We start from the raw sequence: 16,737 nt of genomic DNA on the forward strand, positions 1-16,737 counted from the left end.
TTTCCTAGTGCAGTGACAGCAGAGTCCGTCCTCGTTCACATGTGCCATCAGCAGCAGTAGTTTCCGCTGCAGCAGGGTGCCAGTGGGTGCCGGGGTGCCTGCCTCCCTGCCAGTATTCACATAGCGGTGGAGGCAATGCAGCTGGGAAGGTGTGGGGGACTCCTGCTGGCCACAGTTTGCGAGTTGGGCCGGTTGTGGTTTTGGCTCGGGGCAGGTCACTGACTGGCTCAGGTCTGTGTGCCCTGTGCCCCACAAGCAGGAGTGATCGCTGAGGGCCGGAGAGGATCTGCTCTTCTCTGAGCCTAGTTTTACTCCTGTGGCAGTGTTAGGTCAAGGCTGGGGCACAGGTGGGGACTGGGCTGGCTGGTTTTTTGCCCGCCAAGGCTCTGAGTGCAGTGGCAGTAAGCAGCGGGAGGATGAGTGGACTACACTCCTGCCTGCTGGCCAGTCAAGGAAAGCAAAGCCCACCCACAGAGACGCGTGCCAAAAATGCAATGCGGGAAGTTGCTGTGGGCCCAGGGGAGGCTGCAGTGTGCAGAGGGAGCCTGAGGGGCAGGTGCGTAGCCATAGCGGCCGCCTTGCTGGAGCCCTCCGCTGGTCTGGCAAGGACCGCCAGCAGAGAGGCTATGAGGTGGCAGCCGCTGCACCCCAGGCTTCCCCTACAAGCAGTCGCAGCCAGGCTAGGGCCCTGAGAGAGGCCAGTTGCCCAAGAGGTGTTCAGTTCGGATTGCCCCCTCTGAGGGGAAGGACGGCCCTGCAGAGTTCAGGTCTGACAGTTTCTCCAGGGCTAAAGTCTCCTATGGGAGCAAGTCAAGCCTAGGGGTATGACCTCCCTGGCCATGCTCTGCTACAGGCGCTCTCGCCCCAAACCCTCTGGGCTCCACATCAGCTGGCTTGCAGCGCCTACCACTTCTCTAAGCAGCTCTCTCTGTTAACTCCAGTGTCCATGGTGCTTGAGGGGTCTCCTCTTGCCAGGGTTCCAGAGGCCCACGGTGAGAGCGAGTTGCTCTTTGCCGGTTCAACTGACCCGTTCCTCCAGAGTCGTTGGGGGCCAGAACAAGTCCTGGTGCACAGTAGCCCCAAGTAGAGTTCCCAGCTTTCTCCCACTTCAGGCCAGCTTCTGTGTCTTCCCTCCGTTCACTCTCGGTGCCTTCTTCTGAAGATCTGTTAGGAGTGCGCCAGTCATCTTGGATCTTGGCCCCTCGGTGGCAGCTGTTCCACGTGGCTACATCTAGTCAGCCATCTTGCCCTCCCCCCAGTCTTTTAAAACAGGAACTCAAGATTGAACATTTTCATTTATTTCAGGCAAACAAATCTGTAAATTAGTAGGAGTATAATTGTATACATTATGACCTGAGAAAGATTTCATAATAAATTGCCTGTTTAAGAAGATAATATATGAAAAAGACTGAGGGTCAATTTTTTCCCTCTCTTTTCCCTTTCTGAACAATAACTAGGTAATTCTATTATTGGCCAAGAACAATGCCTACATGCTGTACCTGTCTAACCCTTATCCAAACCATGAAATGGCTTTGTTCTTCCCTCAACTACCACTCCACAATGAAGTTAATAAAATATGTCAAGATTTCAATGAATTACCATTTATTGAGTAGCTACTAAGTGCTAAGCAAGGTATATGTGTAAAGATCACCTTCAGGGTTGTAGCTGATTGAATTCTTGTTCTTAAGGAGACCTATTGAAGACATGGGTTAGTAAACCAATTAAAAAAGAAGTGATTCCAGCATTTCACTATTCTGATTAGACAATATTTTCCTAGAACACTCCTAGAAACATAATAAATTTATTCTTTTTCAAGGTTAAATATTGTTCAAACTACCTTTACATTTTTAGTCTCCACTGACATACTTTGTGTTCCATTAGTGAGTCCAGAAGAAATGTTTGAAACGTAATTTTCTCACTGGGGCCACTTACTTCCAAATTTATTGTTACATCTTATCACGTCCTCCAAAATAGAACCGGCTTACTGGCAGACATCACCAATGAAATTCACCATTTCTTGCCAATAATCATGAAATTCTTTGAACATATGATTTCTCCAAAGTAATATCTTTTTGGCCGTAGTGTTCAAGTCACTTTGAAAATGTCTGTTTTTCAAGTTTTAGCATATTGATGTTATGTCTAAATAAGGTGACAAAAGTTAATTGATTTGCCCAGGGCCACACCACAAGCTTAGGTAGGAACTAAGATTAGAAACCTAGTTTCTTAACTCCCAGTTTAAGGTAGTGTATAGAAAAAAGAGAAAAGAAGAAGAAGAAGAAGAAATCACACATAAACATAGTTTAGGAGTGGTGCATGGCTTGCAGAGCTATCTCAATCACTCCAGGACAAAACTCTAGGAAAGCTCACCAATGCAATTGCTTTCTGTTTTTCACTTTAGCACCTCACAGTAGAAATTCTCACAGCTACTTCTTATCTGTAAAGCCTCAGACTTTGTTCTTTCCAAGAAAGTAGTGCCATATTGAAAAAAAATCTAAAAGGGAAATGTACCGTTTGTACATACAGAATATTCTGGAATAAAAACCCTTCTGCTATAAACTCGCAATAATTATTTCAATAGTGTCTTTGTTAAAAAAAGTCCATACGTGGGTGGAGTGATTTGAATAATAGAACCTCAAGATTATTTTGGGTTCCAGTTGAATCTGGAGGTCTCACACTTCTCCAAACAGATCCAATCAATGCTTCAATGGAGCCATAAAATTAATACACTTTCTCTGGGTCTTTCAGGTGAGGATACCCCATGGCATAATTCAGTTTCTCAGATTTACCCTTTATGTTCTCTTCCTCTACATAATCTTAAACCACAAGCCTAGAGATAAAACAAATTTGAACAATTTATGCAGGTGAAGGAATAGCTGACTTCTATCATTTCTTCCTTTTAGAAAAAATCCTGGCAATCTAGGGAATCCATTCCTGTTAATCTGGCTCCAGTGTGTTTAGAAAATGCTAGGTTTAAGGATCAAACTTTTAGGAACTTGATAAAATTGGTTCTTAATTTTAGTATCTTTAAAATGAGGATATTGAGTTCATAAATTCTAAAGTCTATTTGAACTCTAAATTCCAAATTTTTATGTACCTCTGAAATAGCATCTAGAATCACAGAATATTTGAGGTGGTAGGGGGTCTGGAGAATATCTGGCCCAATAGTTTTCAAACTGTGATCTAAAGAAATCCCTCACAGGGCCGAGTAATTTTTTGAAGAAGTGAAGTTTCAAGTAAACTGGTTTCTACATCTCGCAACCTATGGAATCTTCCCAATATGGAACTCTTGATTTCATCAGTTTTATAGAATATGCTTCCTTACCTTAAAATATAAAGGCTTGAAAGAATTAATCTAATCAAACGTCTTACTTACAGATGAGAAAATTAAATCCCAGAAAATCCAGGTAGCTCGCCTAAGATCCCACAGCTACGTGATGGCAGAACATGAACATTAGATCAAAATTGACAATGCTTGTTTTCCTTAGCATTTTGTTTAAAGCAATTTTAATCTCATTGGGTCAGCTCACTGAACTCACAGCTAGTGTTTCTTCCCACTGTGTCATTGTCTAGTGCTGGAAAATCCCAGAAAGCAAAGGACTACAAAGAAGTCTGTACATTTCTGAGTGTGAGCCCATAACTCAGACAGATGAAATGAAAGATTTATTATTCTAAATTCCAAAAATTCATTCCAACAAAATTTCTCAACAACTCATTTCAATTAATGATATGATTAACAAGTAATTAACAAATACCACCAGAGTGGTTTAGAGCTCATTTATCTCCTACTACAAATGTGTACTTTAAAGAAAAAATATTAGGAAACTAAAAACCAAACAAACTACATAGAGTTGGTTATTCTTTTCCTTCCATCATAGGAGGTCTTGTGAAGATTATACCTGACTTTGAGAATGACAAATATTGTACCCAAAACATTTTATCACATGTCTAAGGGTCAAGAAAAAAAGTAAAATTCAAGTTTGGTGTTTTGTTTGTGAGTGGAAAATACATATAATGGACTTCCTCACCAAAAAAAAAAAATCCCCTGTAATTTAACATTTTAAAAAAGACTTAACCATTATTTCTACTTAATTCAGGAAGAGTCTTAAATTTTGTTTCAAAATATTCTGATACATGTGCACACAGCAGTCTTTGAAATCTCTTGAAGTCTTGGGCAGATGAAACTAATATTTTACACAAATATCAATTGCCTTTACTGCTCTTTTTTTATATATTTTTTTTTACCATTTAAAAATTTTTAAGCAAATAGTAAGACATCTGGAGTACTTGTGCTTTTATTAGAGTTCTCACAGTGTACCAGAAAATGTCTGAAGGCTCATAAAATGTATTTAGAAAATATGTCAATATTTTAAGAACAGATTTTTTTTGGCCATGCTGTAAATGTATTTTTTATGTTGGAAAGTAATTATAAAATCATTTGAATTCACAAAAATTGGTTTCTCACAGAAAATATTTTAAAACTTTTAAAAAATGTATGCTTATGATATCCAATGTTGCCAAATAAGCTTTTATTCTTGGACTTAGCTTTGGCAAATTCTCTTGATAGGACTCTTGTTCCCTAGACAACTAGCTAATGAAAAAACAGAGAGAGAGAGAAAGAGAGAGGTTTACATGAGACAGAAGAGGACAGCTTGGGAAATAAACTTCCTTTTCTCACTTATTCAGCAGTTATTCCTCAGGGATGGAAGCATCTGGCCTAACTGATTAAAGCTGTTGCTACCTGCCCAGAGGCAGTTTATAATCCAATTTCTAATCTAAATTCAAGAATTTCACCACTGTGGATAAGCATACACTATCCCAGTGTGAAGAATCAGTTTCCTTGAGAAAAGACTTCGCTCTGAAGTTTTATAACATCCCAGTGCTTGCGTTAGGTGTTTAAAGAAAGTCTCTGTGCACTCTGGGGGCCTGTGAGCTAGCATGGAATTGTTATGTCTTGCAGTCCTTGCACTGTGCTGAGTCGGCTGAACCAGCAGTCTAAGAAAATATGTTGCTATAAATCCAATGGATGTGTTCCTTAAAAGCCATACACACTATGCAGCTGCACCCTTACATGCACTAAATAAGCACAAAGTGATGCCCCTTGGCTTGGTATCAAGTGTTGGGTTGAAAGTGGATAAACTTGTAGAGACAAACTGCAAAAAATATCTTTGTGAGATGGTAACCCACTGCAGCAGGCTCAGCACAGGAGAAAATGTGCCTGAAGAAGGCAGATCTGGCTGTAGGAGGCACTTCCTGAGAATTCCTGCTATATCTGATGAGAATGGGAAGGGGTGGGGAAGATTTCCAAGAAGGTATGAGTAATTTTCTTAACATTTTAAGCAGATGAATATTTAAAGAAGAAAAAAAAATCTAATGTAGGTCAGACCGACAAATGAGAAAGACGATGGACTAACATTTCCTGGAAATCTAGTCAATTAGAAAAATAAAAATAGTTATCAGTCTCTCACTTCTATAGGAATTACCATCATAATTTAATAGAAAATTTTAAGCAATAAGTTTTATTTCAAGTATTTGTTTAAAAGAATCCTTAAAGAAAGGAATTGCTCTGTTTATATCTGAATGTTAAACATGACCTTTACATTTTTTTTTTCTCACACACAATTCTTCCTGAGTCATCAAAGTCTAGGAAATAATTGAAAGACATTTCTCTTTCTGGAATTTTTTAATGCTTTTCTTCTGGTTCTTGTGTAACTTTAAGGGTTTGGATTAAAATTTCAGAATTGGCTTCAATTCTCTTGTTAACGAAGAATGTATCTCTGATTTGAGAGGAAAAAAAATATCTACTTAAAATAAAAGAAAAATGTCCTGGGCAATTGAATCACATGTGTTCTTATTATGTCAGTCTTAATCCCTCCCACTGTATGGGCTCATCAAATTCTCAACTTTTCCAGAAAATATCCTGAAAAATATTGCTATTAAGAAGAAAGGAAAGTAAAATAAATATGCTCAAAATTCCTCAGAAAATCTTCCACCATCTTAGCCATCCTTACTTCTTCTAAAAAATATTTCCTGTTTGACGTTTTTTCCTAGGTTTCTCATTATTCAAGGGGCACAAGCACTCTTTTTTGGGTGTTTCTCTTCATACTTCCATTAGAATATTTGCCATATTCTAGGGCAATCCACTCTGTAGTATCACTGAATTGTTTTAGATGACGCATGTTAGAATAGAGAAAAATGAATACAGCTTCTCTTTCTGTCATGTGGCTTATGAAATTGCAAGAAATTGAAACCAAGGACAGATAATAGAGACCTGCCAGGTAAAAAGTTAAATAGATTTAAACATAAATCCAGTTATAGAAATAAAATTACTGTTTGGCAAATAGAGTGAAATAATCTCCCTTAACCTCTTCACCAACCTAACCAATTAACTATAATACTTTGTGTGAATATAATTCTGCATTTTTTCACATGCATATTTTCTAAAGCTATAATCATTTTGTGTGCATATTTGAAGTATTTAATTTTAATTTATTCCACTGGAAAAAAGATGTATTGCAATCTACTTTACCAGTTTTCTATTTTCAGACATCTGGGTTGTTTCCAAATTTAAATTTTCTAGGATGAAATCTTGCTTTGATCTTCAGGCTTATAAGGATACTTACAAGTAGGATTATTCAGCCAGGGAGTATATTTATTTGCACATCTCTTAATATCCGTTGCCAAATTGCTTCCCAAAGGGTTATGCTTGTCTATAGCTAACGATCTAAGGGAGTACACTTTAGTTGGTATCAAAAGCTTTGTTTTGACCTTAGAGGTAATCAAACAACAATACAATGAACATAATTCTTTAACACTGGTTATTCATACTTGGTATAACTACAAGGCTTTTGTGTTTTGAAACATTTAGACCATCATTTTTTTAAGTATCATCATGATAATTTTACTCATTCATTCATTCATCCATTTTTACATTCATTTATTTATTCAAAAGCTATGCATTGAGACCTGCAAAAAGGCATGATGCTAAATGTAGTGAAAATACAGTATTGTAAATACAGTGGAAATATAGGGAGATAAAGTATTAGGGATACAGTAGTGAATAAGAAAGATCTAGATCAAACTCTGTTCAGATTTCAGTGAGGGACACAAAAATTAAACACATTGTTACACAATTAATTATTTCAGTTTGTTATATAAACTATGAAGCTATGTATTAGATATACTGAAAGACAAAACACGATAGCCTTAAATTGGTATAGATGAACAGTACAGTTTCTCTGAGGAAGTTATAGCTAAAATTAATGCAAAAGAATGATGAAGAATGTGCCAAGTTAAGAGCAAATGGATGGGAGAAAAAGCTTTAAATTGAGTCATTATCCCAGTGCAAGAAGAACTCAGACAGTTAAACAACCAAAAGTTAGTCCTGAAGAATGAAGCATTAGTGAGAAAGTGGGAGATTTTTAGGATATGCGGCCTAAGAGATAAACAAGGAAAAGGTCATATAAGACTTTAGGACCAGGGTAAGGACTGTTAGTTTTATAAAAGTCCAACAGAACTTAATCTAAGAGTCACGGGAGATATATAACAGTGTTAAGTGGTGGAGTGATGAGATTAGATTAATCTTTTTAAAATAAACAATTGTTCTAATAACTATCTGGAGAATAGACTGGAAGCAGATAAACAGGTAAACATATATCATTTAGGAGACTTTTGAAGGAAACCAGGATGAGATGTGTTGGTAGCTTGTGTTAGGGAAGATATACATTGGAAGATTCTTAACAAGCTTAGGTGATTGAGCAGATATTAAGAAGAAAGAGGTCACAAAGCTGGTGCCCAGGTTTCTGACATAAGAAAGTGGGCAAGCACTGGTGCTATTCATTGAAAAGGGAATCAAAAGTGAAAATCTTGAGAGTATCTTTATGCCATTTAATTGGAGTAGATTTGTTAAGTTAATAGTTGCATATACTTGTTAGAAACTCAGAAGAGGAGTCTTGGTTGAAGATGTAAATATATCATCATGAATGAAGCCATAAGTGGCTGAGAGCATCTGGGAGAGAAATGTAGAGAGACACGAGAAAGGTGATAATATAGAGTCCTGAAGAATTCAAATACTTGCTCACTGAGTTTAAGAGGAAGGTCTTCCAAAAGAGATTGAGAAGGAAGCAAAGGAGGTAGAAGCAAAACAGAGAGTGCTTCCCAGAATCAAAAGGATAAGGCCTTTTAAACCAAAATTGTGGCAAATACTGACAAGTTGACAAGTTAAAACAAGGAATGAAAATGTGAAACCCAGATGACCTTCCAAGAGCAGTTTGGATGGCGTGAGATAGCTGATCAGATTAGGATGGAGTGTATAAATGAGGTGAGAAGGTACAGACGGCAAATATGGGAAACTCTGAGTGATTACTTGAACAGACATTTTTAATATCCAAATCATGATGATATGAAAAACTAAAGAGTTAACAGAAGATGTATTTTAGAGGCTGTTTCAGATTATGCCACCATTACAGAGGACCTTCATATTTTCTAAGGACTCTATTAAAATATATAAGTTTCTCCATGGCCTTGAGGGCACTGACCTACTCCAAATAGTATTTTTAAATGTCTTGTTTATGATATTGCAAGCTCAAGGAAACGTGACACCAGTAAATTTTGCCTGGAGGAGAAAGTGGAAAGGCTTGGAATATCAGGCAATGCTAAGAGTTATTTATAAGATTTCCTCAGGGACAGACTAATGTACCCTATTACAAGACGAGGGCAGCCACTTTGGCATATTTATATATGCAATATATATTACATGTAATGCATTTACCCATTTCTAGATAGGTAACATGGAAGGTCTAACTTAGGCAGGTCGACCACACAAGGGCTCAATATTGTCACTTATTTTCCTGGCATTTTATCCTGTACATTACTTTACTAAAAATGCCACTTCTAGAGCAAATACTGAATGTTAAACTCGCAGGTTACAACTACATTGAAGTATTCAATTGTTTAATATATTAATCACTTACTTAGATTTATTTCCAATTTATCACTTGAGATATGCTTTGACCCAGGTAAAAGAGTATTTAACTTTCTGGGCTCACCAAGGACGCCAAGCACTTGACTATTACTCCTGTGCACATCCTCCCTTCTTTAGGATGATTTTAACTAGCAAGGCTATGCGCTCATCTCTAGAAATCCTTCTTAACCCTTATCTCTCTTTCCTGGACCTCCTTCTCTTCGCTGGGACAAATGCCTTTTAGTGGCCCATTTGCAAGGATTTTCTGGCTCAGCTGCTTTTGAGCAGCCAGTGTTTGTCTTTCAAGATACCCCAGCAGCCCTTCCATCTTTATCGATTCCATTTGTTTTCTATTCCATTTCCTCTAAGCTCCCTTTTATTTGTCAACCCTAATTGCTCCCCTACCACTTCCACTCCCTAACCTTAGTTGGTCTAGGCTTCCCAAGAGAAAACTGCCTTGTAGGTCATTTGGCATGATGGTTCCCTTCTCTGTGAAATGGTTATAGTCAGAATAGTATTTCTAAGCCTATTTTACAATGGATCGCTTTTACTTTTCACATAAAGTGATAAAAAGGTGATAACACAATCTAAAATGTGTATCTAAGTAAAGCGCTTTTCACTATAGAAAGCAACTGAATTTTCCAAGACTCGAGCCAACACAAACTATAGATATTTGTCCTTTGACATTTTACTTTCTAATTCCAGATTATCAGAGTAAAGGAATCATTTTTATATCTCACCAGTCCCTTTTTAGGAAAAATGACAGACGCAGGGTATATTCAGAATTAAAATGTAAATGTTAAGATATTATGTCACATTTAAAACTATTTATGAGATGAGTAAAAAAAATACATTTTTATGTGGTGAACCACTTCACTAGAACTGTATAATTCTACATTATTTGCTCTTTCTTTCTTTTTTAAAGGAAGCCAATCTTCTCTAGAAAAAACATTTTCCTTGTGCCAATTGGATTTAGAATGCCAACAAAGTTTTGTTTCTTTTCTTTAAAGCATATTTATTTTTAGACCTTTCAATTCACTATTGCAAACAGATGTGCTCTTTTTCTTTCTCTCCATGGAAGCAAATAAATAACCAAGATTGCAATTTCCTTTAAAAACTTTTATAAGAAAAAAGATAAAAACAATAGGAGTTTTATTTCAGAATGCTGCTCTGTGCCAAACATCCAATCTGTAAAACATTTTGGCCTGTTGGGGAAAGATATCTCATGTGTGGGGCATCAGTCTGTTCTTCTGAAATGCAATTCCAGTTCACAGAGCTTTGATCTGAGTGATAAACACAATTTTCTGAAGCTGCTTATTAAAAGATCGAAATATTGACAGTCTAAATCCTAACACCTGAAACAAAGTTTCATGCAAACAAAAAACTAATAACTAATATTTTTAGAGCCTCACAATGTGTCAGATTCTGAGTAAATTGTAACATCCACATCGTCTCAGTTTCTATTTATTTTTGGAGATCAATGCCAATATTACCTGCATTTTACAGATGATAAAATGAAGCAAATGGTTACACATTTTGTACAAATTATTTGGCTAGAGTCACAACTTGATATAGGATTAAGGTTTTGCCACTCAGCACAGACATCTTTCCTCTAAAATGAGCTACCTCCTTCAACTAAAGCACACATTGGAGAGGAGAGAGGAGACCTAACTGTGAGTCAAATTAGACTCCAGCAATAAATTTTCTTTTAGGATCAGCTGGGGAATCAGATAGAGGCAGAGAAAAATTGGAATCCATCTACTGCATCTGCAGGTGTTCAGGCACTACATTATATACTTACCTAGAGAAAGTTTTTCTACTGAACAGAAACAATGGTAAAACAGACATGTACTTGGCATCCATTCAATAGCCATTTATTACATATAAAGAGAAGTCTTTTCACCTAGGTTAAACAGCATTAAAGGGTCTATAGTCCAACAACTGCTTTGGGTTGGCTTAAGTCTATGAAAGGTCATTCTTTAAATTTTAGGCAATACGTATTACCTCACATTTAAATCAGGCCTTTCTAAGATCACTGAGCACTTTTACACACATTGTTTCATTTATCATCTCAACATCTGTATGGAACGAGGAAACAAACTTCACTTTTATAAGCCTCACTTAATGCTAGTCAATAGGTTTGCATTTTCACATTTCTACTTAATTTTTCATGCACCTTCCTAGAAACTAAAATAAGAATTCCTAGATCCTGGTTCTGGCTTTTTCACTAACCAGCTTGGTCCCCTGGGGGCAGTCTCTTAGCTTCCCCGAGCTAGAGTTCAGTTTGGTATATCATGCAGGTATCAGGCTAGGTAAGTTCCAAGTTCCCTTCCAGCTCTGCCATTCTGGGATTCCATGCTAATAGAACATCTGTAGTATTTTGTGGAAAAATTATCTTCAAGTCTAAGGAAATTTGGGGCTATATTGGCCTCTTGAGTTATTGCAATAGCCACTTGCATTGCTTTAGCAACCAGACTTTATCACAACTCAAGGTTCCCAGAAGGCATTGACAGGACTGCAGCTTAGGTAGTAAAAGCTGGAAAAGAGGGAAGGAAAAATGAATGAAACTAGAAAAAGAAAGGGAGAATTATTAGGGGGAGAAGGAGAGGAAAGGGAGAATGAGAAATAGTAAAAGCCAGAGTAGGAGATGGGGAAGAGGATCAGGAGAAGCAAGGGAGGGAGGAAGAGAAGGAGAAATGGAGGAAGGCAGAAACAACAGGTAATTGTAAGGATGATGCAGTGGACACTATTTGTGTTTTTCCCCTATCATTACTATTATAATAATGCCATTGTTACATTGGAGAGGGGGTGGAATTGGTTTAATAGAAAGCATGGACTTTGGAGTTAGCCCAGACGTGGTTTCAGATTTTGACTCTTTTGCTGACAAGTGTTATGTCCTGTCTTAGTCCAATGGACTGCTATAACAAAATACTACAGGCTGGGTGACTTATTAACAACAGTAATTTATTTCCCGCAGTTCTGGAAGCTGGGAAGTCCAATATTAAGGCACCATTCATTGTCTGGTGAGGGCCACTTTCTTGCTTGTAGACAATGCCTTCTTACTATGTCCTCACACAGGGGAATAAGCAAGGAGTATCTCTCCTGCCTCTTTGATAAAGCAACTAATTTCTTTTATGACCTAATCACCCCCCCCAAAAGTCCCATCTCCTGATACTGTCACCTTGGGAGTGAGGATTTCAACATATGAATTTGGGGGGAAACAAAAACACTCAGATCATAGCCTATATCTAGGCACGACACTTAACCTCTCTCTCAAAGTTATGCTATTTTTTTTTTTTTTTTTTGAGACTGAGTCTTGCTCTGTTGCCCAGGCTGGAGTGCAGTGGCGTGATCTCAAGTTAGGCTATTTTTAATTAATTAAAAAAAAAGGATAACATCTCTCTTCTTAGGTATCTTTAAAAATCATATATTATAAATGGCTTATCACAAAGTAAGTTTATATTAGTATTTATAACATAAATGCTATATGTTAATTATCCTTCATTTACCAGCATCAATATTGATTAAACCCAACAAAAAACACACCAAGTATGCTTTATAGATCTTAGAACACTGCTGCTTTCTTTACCCCTGTCTCTCATATGCCAACCATTAATTTCTGCCACAACACATGTGAGTGCTAATGGCCATGGATCTTACATTTTGGGAACACCTCTCCCTGTTCACTGGTAGAATTTCCTACAAGCAGATAAAGCAAGATATGAAGATAGCACAAGGGCATCATGGAGACTGCTTCTTTGTCCTGTCTGTTAGAACTTTTTATGTCTCTACACACAAAAACATATTGAATGACTTTATAAGGCCACAATGTCAAGAAAAAAAATTTTTTTTTGCTTATGAATCTATTAACTTACTTATCTGTGCACAAGTGATTCTCACTTTAATTAACCCCCATTACTATCCTATGTGTTCTAAAAGAAGTGAATATGCATGAGAAAAAACAAGCATTTCCAGCTTAGATTTCTTAAAAAAAAAAAAAGCAGAAAGATCTATGGGAAGATAAATTGCACCATAAGGCTGCTGTCTGAAATGAAGACTACAAATGACTGCTAAGAGAAGTAATATAATATGCAGGCATCCTGTTTGGAATTAATATGTACAATCTCCTCATATTCCAAAACACCACACTTGTAGGTTTTCTTTTTCCTGGAGTTTCTTATTATTCATTCAACTCACAAAAATTATTAAGCTAAATGAGATACCAATCGTCACTAGGGAAAAGGAAAGTTATGACAATCTATTAATATAATGACCTTTGCCCTAAAGAAACTGCACTCTATTTGAAAGTCCTCAAGTGATTTAAGTCTTTCATCAATTGTTTAACAGTTGACATGATTTAGTTTATAACTATTGGATCAGCCCTAAGATTTCTTATAGCCCTGCTCAGTTTATATCACTAAGGTAGATGGCAAGGAATAGTCCAGCACAGCAGAGTCCAATAGAAATAGAATACAAAAAAAATCACATATATAATTTTTAAGTTTTCTAGTGGTCATGAAAACAAGGTAAAAAAGAAACAAAAATCATTTTAATATTGTATTTTATTTAACCAAACATATCTAAAGTATTATCATTTCAACATGAAATCAATATAAAAATATATTAATGAGTATTTACATTTTGTTTGGTAATCAGTCTTCAAAATCAGTGTCTTTACACTTATAACATGACAATTTGGAGTAGCCACATTTCAAGTACTCAGTAGCCATACATGACTAGTGGCTAGCCTATCGACAGCATATTTCAAGCATTTTCTCTAAGTAACTGATTCATTTCAATTATATATCTGTATCCAACTGTTCCTGTGCATTTATCCTTAAAATCAAATCTGTATTATTTCAAGAAATAGAGAAGTTCCCCATCTTCTAATACCAGGAAAGACAAAATAGGGCTTGGTGGTTTTGAGCTTAGATTTTAACCTATAAATTAACATTCTTTGATATATCTTACTAACTGTATTAAGAAAAGTTTTAACATTTATGACAAAAGAGCCAGAATGGCAAGATAAAATTATAGTTCTGGACAGGAAATGTCAATGGGTGCTGGAAGCCACTGAAAGAACACTCAGAGTTTAGGAAAGCAGAGATAAAATTGTTGTGCCCATGGCAACATTTATATGGGAAATGTCTCTCTCATTCCCTTTCAAGATCACCATCAGTGTCACTCTAACATTTATATATGGCTTTGATGAAAGTGTGAAATATAGGACAGGGTCATAAATTGAAATATTACCATAGTTGACCAGGAGGTAGAGCACCTTCATCATTTTTAATCCTGTTTCTTTGTCTAGCTATCGTGGCTCCTTATAGACGCACTCAGTTTAGATTGCTAAGGTAGGTCTCATAGCTAAGATGTGGAAATGTAGCATTTGAATGTTAGTATCACCTGTAAATAAGAACTATGAAAAGTCTGAGGTTTTACTCTGCTTTCAAGCTAGTATGTTAGCTTGCCACAGTTTCATAGATACTAGTAGATGGCATGAGACCCTTGGGTCAGAGACAGAGGGCATAATTATGTGTTCCCATTAGTCCCCCTTGCCTCCAAAATCCCAAGGGGTAATGCAGAATGGCTCAAGGAAATGCTGTACACATAGTAAATACGTGTCACACCTTAGGAATCCCAGGTTAAGAAAATGTCAATCTCCCGAAAGACCAGCTAGTGAACCTGCCCAACTTTTATCCTGGAGGGAAACATTATCTTTATTATCTTGGAGAGCAAACAAATCTTCCCTCTGCCCTAGACAGAGACACATACGCTCTCTCTTTTCCAAGGCTATTTACCATACAAACATCCTTGAAAAGACAATAAGGAACAAAGCTATCAATACCTTTGTTCAGAAAATAGGCAGATGCAAGAGCTACCTATGGTTAAATGTCCCCCAACAAATTTATATTAAGGCCCCTCACTGGCCCTCTTATTATCTACCAGATAAACTCCTGCTTTCCTCACTTATTCAACCTATATTTATTTAATGCTTTTTATGTGCTACTAGATTTGAAAGATTGTCAAATATTTGCAAAATCCAAGGTCTAATAGATGTAAAAGTTTCAAAAAAATACTCAGGGTAAAAATTAAAAGAATTCTAATCATTTCCACAATGAGGACTTTGAGGAACTAATGGATCTTCTTAAGAGAACTTAGTTTCCCCAAGTTTCTGACAATCATAAGATCTGGATCTTTTGGGGGATCAGGTTGCACATATTATATTTACTTACCAGGTGCCCTGATTTGAGGTTTAAATAAAATATAATTATAAAAAAATATTTAGTCTCTTGCTTCCATATGGCATTTTTACATCCCTTTTTTCTGATGGCAAATAATAACACACTTATATAAAGTGGCATTTAACATCAAATACATTTCATAAAACATGTCTAGATTGTATGAACTCATAAACAGATATTGAACCCTTCATATGCATGTCGGTTATATCTAAACATAAAAAAACCCATTTAATGTACAACTAGTCCCTGATAACTCTGTATAGAATCTAACTTTTTAAACAGCTGGGCAGAAGAGCTTCATAATTTAGGATCGCAAAAGAAGATGGAAACTGCATACAATTTTAGCCTTCAGGAGAATTTAGGTCAGTTAGAGGTCATTCTCCAAAATTGAATCAGAAAGGAATTCTAAACTATTGCTCAACTAGCACCCACTTTGGAAGGGTAAATTTGTGCTGTACTCTGTGATTTGTAGAGACCTCAGAGGGGTCCAGGTTTGGCTCACTTTCCAGCTGACCATAAAGACAACTTGGGAATAGATTGTCACAAGGAAAAGAGTGCTACCCACTAAATGAATCACAGCCCATTTCCTGCAGCTCCTCCGTGTTTTTGAATGCCTTAGTCATCACACTCTTGACTTATGGGAATCAGTTCCCAAAGGTCACATAGATTGTACTTCTATGGTAGTTTGATAATTTTCTGTCTACTCTAGAATAGTCAGCCAGCATTTTAAAAGTCATTATATGTGACCATACGGTGCGTATAAAAGAACAAGGGCTTAAAACTAGGGATCTGGACATAAGTCTTAGTTTTGCCATTATTTGCCACTGGGCACGTCACTGAAACTTCCTGGTCTTCTCACTTGTAGAATGGCAGGATAGGATGGTTATGATTCATGACCAGTAAAGGCTTTTCCAGTCTTACCTTTGTATTATTCTGTCTCATTTAAGACCTGGCCTTGTAAATTGTGTACTAGGAAGAACATATCTAGGCACTTTGCAGCATCTGCTGCTATTACTACTTTATCAAGTAAGTTGCTTGGTGCCCCATTCAAAGAGCATTATGGGCAGAGCTAAAGAAATGTGTGTAGCTATTTGTCAGCATGGGTAACTCCTCAGTGACACTTGGATCTCATGACTTACTTCTTTTTTCTTGGGTGACTCAAACTCTCAGGGTCATCCTCCTGGGAGACATGTCACATGGTGATATAAAGCATGTGGCAGATATCATCAGTTTAACCAAAAGGTAAAGGAAAAATACAATCATCTTCCAGTCCACTCATTCTGAATCTTCTCACAGCATCAAAGGAAAGCTCAAAGATGGATTTCTTGCAATGTTCCCCCTTGACAGTGTGGGATACTTCAGTCAGATGAATAATACATACAGTTGCAAGGAACACAATTTTAAAAGAATCTGGCATTTACAAAGCAGCTTTACTTCTGGAAAGAGTGAAGCCTTTGAATATTCTGTCAGTTTGAAAAGAGGTTCTGTGTCACCCTATCAGGTCACACAAACCATCTGATCAAGTGCTATTTG

The sequence above is a fragment of the Pongo abelii genome, chromosome 2 (assembly GCF_028885655.2).
Source record: "Pongo abelii isolate AG06213 chromosome 2, NHGRI_mPonAbe1-v2.0_pri, whole genome shotgun sequence".
NCBI lineage: Eukaryota > Metazoa > Chordata > Mammalia > Primates > Hominidae > Pongo > Pongo abelii.